The sequence below is a fragment of the Diceros bicornis genome, chromosome 16 (genome assembly GCF_020826845.1).
Source record: "Diceros bicornis minor isolate mBicDic1 chromosome 16, mDicBic1.mat.cur, whole genome shotgun sequence".
NCBI lineage: Eukaryota > Metazoa > Chordata > Mammalia > Perissodactyla > Rhinocerotidae > Diceros > Diceros bicornis.
This window is the reverse complement of record NC_080755.1, coordinates 31,199,049-31,203,436: the sequence shown is the minus strand read 5'-3', so window position 1 is coordinate 31,203,436 and position 4,388 is coordinate 31,199,049. Positions and strand designations below refer to the sequence as shown.

At 55.8% G+C, this 4,388-nt stretch overlaps 1 protein-coding gene across 3 annotated transcripts in view; it reads left to right on the top strand.

Moving 5' to 3' along the window:
* The window catches only part of LOC131415382 (CUGBP Elav-like family member 4), a 31,785-nt gene that overhangs the window by 21,611 nt on the left and 5,786 nt on the right, over window positions 1-4,388 (top strand). The gene's annotated exons all lie outside the window — the stretch shown is intronic.

Here is a 4,388-nt window from a genome sequence, read left to right as displayed (position 1 = left end):
GTGTTCCCCTGGGTGAAGCGGCTTCCTGGGGAAGGGGGGAGGAGGCAGATGTGCCAGGCCATCAGAAGTCCACCTTCAGCCCGGATTCCCCATTGCTGTGCACTCCTGCAGTCCCAGCTCATTCACAGGCCAGATGGGCTGCCCAGCCCTCAGTCCCTTCATTCCTTCAGTACTGTGCTTCAGGTACTGCTGGGTGCTCGGGGCTCAGCAGTAAGACAAGAATCCGTGCCCTTAGCAGGGGAGACAGACAATAAACAATGACATATGATCAAAGAGTAAATTATATAGTGTGCCAGAATTGTTGGTTACAGTTAAATCAGGTAGTCAGGGTGGGCCTTGTTGAGAAAGTGACATTCCAGCAAAGACTTGAAGAAGGTAGTGAGGCAGGGAGCTGTGCATCCTCCCAGGGTAAAGGCTGTAAGGTGAGGGCAGGGTGGTGTGTTCGAGGAACAGCAGGAAGCCAAGTTGGCTGGAGGGGAGCTAGCACAGGGGCGTGGTGGGAGGGAAGATCCCAGAGGTGAGGAGGGCCGCTCATGTGGGACCCGCAGGCCATTGTATGGACTTTGGCTGCTCCTGAAATGGGGGGCTGCGCGGGGAGCCATTGGAGGGCTCTGAGTAGAAAAGTGATGTGATTAACTTGCATGTCATTGGGATCAGTGGCTGCTGTGTTAATACATTCTCCGGCCTAAAGTGGAGGTCTAGTGCAGGGACCGCTTAGTTCAGGGTGACAGCAGTCAAGGTGTTGTAAAGGAGATGAGTTCTAGATGTAATTTGAAGGCAGAGCCAAGGATGTTGTTTGTAATGAAGTAGAGGTGGGTGTGAGAAAGAGGAGTCAAGCAAGGATGACACCGGCTTTGGTTGTTGTCATGACCTGAGAAAAGGGGTTGGGAGAAGGATCAGCCATGTAAAAGTTAGGCATTTGAGTGGAGGTTCAGAGTCTGGAGTTTGAGAGGGAGGTCTCCAGTTTCCCAGTCTCCCCTCAAATCCCACCACTGCCCCGAGAACACCTTTCACCCACCCAGGAGCAGCAACACCTACCTTCTCTCGCAGAGGGTGCTTGAGCCTCTACTCCCTGCAAGGCTGGAAACCCAAAACCCGCCTCTCTTGCCTCCTGAGTTCCCACCCTTGCCCGTCTCTGGCTTGCGTGAAGGTGCATACACACGTACATTCAGAGTGTGGGCACCTTCCTGTGCAAGGCACTGAGCTCGGTGCTGGGGTTGCAGAGATGGGTCACCATCCTGCCTGCATGGAACTTCTGGCTCTGTGCACACAGACACCAGGAGGCAGCCTGCAGATGGGTGCATTTCCATAGGAGGGGAGGTTCGGTTCAGTGAAAGCAGCCCTTTCTGGATATAGAACACTTCTTCTTAAATAAGCTTAGCTCTGCCATTGAGGCATGACCTGGGTCCTGGTGCTTCTTCTCTTGGACTTCCATTTCTTCATTAATGAAACCAAGGTGTTGGAGTCATCAGAGGATTTTTAAGAAGGGGCCTACTCCAGAGTCATGCCCTGAGGTTCTAAGGGGCCCCTGTGGGTGTGTTTTGTGGCTCCCCCGAAAGCAGCCTGTCTTAGCCTCCTAGACCTTGATGCAGCTAAAACCCAAGCAAGGATAGAACCTCCAGGTCAGAGAAATTCCCAGGTGAAGGGGTGAGGAGGGCAGATTTGTTGTTTGGGACGTAAGGTAAGAAGCGGCCTTTGGGGTAGAACCAGCTGGCAGTCATCATTGGGGTGGGGGCTTGAGAGGAGTGGTTTAAAAAGTAGAGTGGGTTCTTCCACCTGGGAATACAGAGGCCAGGAAGATGAGAACCACAGACGTTCACACAGTCTTACCATGCCCAAGGCAGTTTTTATAGGTAACAACTGTAAGATATAACTCTATAGCTGTAGCTGCTCTCAGGTAGGTAGTGTTGTTGTTCCCATTTTACAGATGGAGCAGAGAGAGAGAAAGTCACTTGCCCATCAGCTACTACGTGGTAGAGCCATGATTTGAAGCTGGGGGCCTAGTTCCAGAGGCTTAACCCCTTCAAGTAAGGAGAATGGTAACCCCCTACCGCTATCCTCACCCCAGCCCTCCCACCCCAGAGTGTCCTGACTACCAGAGGGGACATGTCATGATGTCTCACTTCTCTGGGGTCAGCGATCTGACTACCTCCTCTCTACTGAGCAGTCCTCTAAAGAACTATAATGTGACATAACTCCTACAAGAGAGTTGACCTTTACTCTCCATTTCGGCAGCATTTTAACGAATGGTGCTTTCAGGCTTCCCAACCCAAGACTGTCAGCGGTTGTCACAGGAGGAGGCTGCTAAGATAAGGGGCACGCTTGGGGATTGCAGGGAGAAGTGGCCGCTGTCAGGCTGCTGCGAGGGAGGAGACAGCATGCACGAGCAGCTAAAACACTGCACGATTTTACAGGCCAATAAACGGTGTTTACAAATGATGAGTCCTCCGTGCTCAGAAGGGCAGGGCTAGCCCGAGGGGCTGAGGGACAAGCCAGAGCTGCGACGGGGAGAGGGATCTCAGGGCCAGGGCTGGCCGCCCACAGTGGGGAAGGTGGAAGGCACAGCAGGCCTGGTGGCCAAGGCCAAATCAGAGCGGAGTGTGGCAGGGCTGGGGAAGGAGAGGGGCCCCGGCACGCCACCAGGGGAGCATGGTTGGGCTTTGGTTCCATAAAGTGAGGCCCAGGGATTGGGCTGGGGATCGGGCTGGGTGATGGCATCCCCATGTCTCCTGAGGGTGTGGCTCTCCTTCCTCACGGGGTTCTTAGCTTCCCTGCTGCCTCTGCTCCTCTGGCTGCTCAGCCTCCCTATCTTGTGCTAAGATGGGAGTTTCTCCAGGAAATCTTTACCAGGAAACTCAGAGGAAGGAAACAAAGGCAGGAAGAGGGGCAAAAGTGCAGGCATGGCCAGGTCCACAGCCAGCGGGCAGAACACCCAAGGCCCTTGTCCTACCACTGAGCTGGCCGGCACACCCTGGGCCCCAGGCTGAGGGCGGCCCGCAGACTCCTAGCATGTGGTTCTGCGGTTGGAGAACACACTGGGCAGCACGTCTGCCTCCAGTAGGCGTTCCGTGTCTTCTGGGCCCTGGTCTTTGGCTCTGAGTGTGCTTTTGCACAGCATCTGCTCCAGGCTTGGCGGACACGGCTGCTTCGGATGTGACCGGTCCAGGGCTGGGCCATGGCTTCGGGCCTGGGCCTTCTCTGGCTAGAGCCCGCCTGTGTTTAGGACCTGCCATCTGAATTGGCTCAGCCTGACTATAATTTCCTCACCCAGGTCGTGAGTTGCAGCTTCCCAGGTTCGATTCAAGCTCCCCCACGCTGGTCAGTGACCCCGCTGCCTCCTCTAGGGCTGTGCTCTGTGAGGCTCCTCGAGAGGGTGGCCTGGAAGGGGTCACTCCTGCAGGCAGAGGTGCAACTGCTCCCTAATGAAGAGAGGAGCAGTTGTGCACACGCAGAACCCTGGGGAGGCTCCTAAGGGGTGGAGTGAGTGTGAGTGTGTTTGTGTGTCAGGGGCCAAGCGCGTGTGAGAGATGAGAGGCATATGAGAAGGTTCCCTAGATGGAGATTGAGGAGGGGCTGTGTGAAGCTCAGGCTTGAATCCCCAGCATGTGGGGGGTAAGTGACAGTGACAGTGCCAGGTACTGAGGGCAGCTGGAGGAAAGCTCGAGAGGGTGAAGGAGTAGAGCAGAGTGGGGGGGAGTGGGCGTCCGTGAGATGCTCAGGACTGGGGGGAAGGGGGAAGGGGGAAAGAGAGGTCCCCAGGGGTCCCTTAGTTGCAGTTGCCATAGCTGACACCTGATGGCACTGCCCTCCTCAGTTCTTAGGCCTCTTCTCCCACCCAAAGGGACCTGCCAGTTGGATATCCTGGATGGGTCTTAGGGCTTTCTTTCGGGAGAGGTGGAAATGCAGGAGAGGGTGGCACGTCAGGACTTGGTGGGCATGCGGTGGGCCCTGGTCTGAGTGAGGGAGACCTGCTGTTGGAAGAGCAAGAACCCAGCGTGACTGGCAGGCAGGGCAGGGGCTGTGGAGGAGGAGGGACTGGGAGCTCTTCTGTGAAGGCAGAGCTGGAGGCTAGGTTTGGGCTTAAAATAGAGTCACCTCTCAGCTGCTTTGCAGCTTATCCAGTGACATTTCACGATCCCAGGCTTGCCTTCCACGCTCCCTGAAGGAGAACGCAAAGCTGAGAGTGGAGTCTGCTGCGTGTGGAAGCCTGGTGGATTGGAAACCCTGCAGATAAACCTGGTGCTCAGACTGGGGCACAGGCCTGGGGGCTGCAGGGGAGCAGGGGCTGGGGAGCAAGCTCAAGGGTAACCATGAAGAGAGGGTGGAGCTGGGGACCCCCAAATCCCTGAGTGGGGACAAAGAACTGTGCAGTGATGAAGAGTGCAGAA